The sequence below is a fragment of the Penaeus monodon genome, chromosome 20, assembly GCF_015228065.2.
Source record: "Penaeus monodon isolate SGIC_2016 chromosome 20, NSTDA_Pmon_1, whole genome shotgun sequence".
Taxonomy (NCBI): Eukaryota; Metazoa; Arthropoda; class Malacostraca; order Decapoda; family Penaeidae; genus Penaeus; species Penaeus monodon.
Window position 1 is genome coordinate 46,071,803 of NC_051405.1, and position 426 is coordinate 46,072,228.

Sequence of the window (426 nt, forward strand, 5' to 3'; positions counted from 1 at the left end):
ATTATAAACAAAAAACAACCAATTTTTGTACAAAAAAATGAACAAGGTAAGATTGTTACTTTTCTAAAAGAATAATCTCTCTTAAAATATATACCCAAGAGTAAAAACCTATTTGTTATTTAGGAGTTCATACTAGATGGAAAAGGAGACTAAAAACTAATGTACATCCCTCTTTCCTCATCCAAGGAATGCTGAAAACCCAACTGACCTGAAAGCCCTAACTTAATAAGCACTATGTAAGGACATTTTTGTATGCAGGTATACATATATGTAAACTGGGCTTGTTCCTGTGCAATGGCTGATCTTGCAAGTTTCAAATCAATTTACTTGATTTAACTTTAACAAAGGAAGTAAAAGGAAAGAGACATGGAACTTGACAGACAGGTAACAAAAGCAGTCTTTATCAGGTATTAACCCGTTATTGAT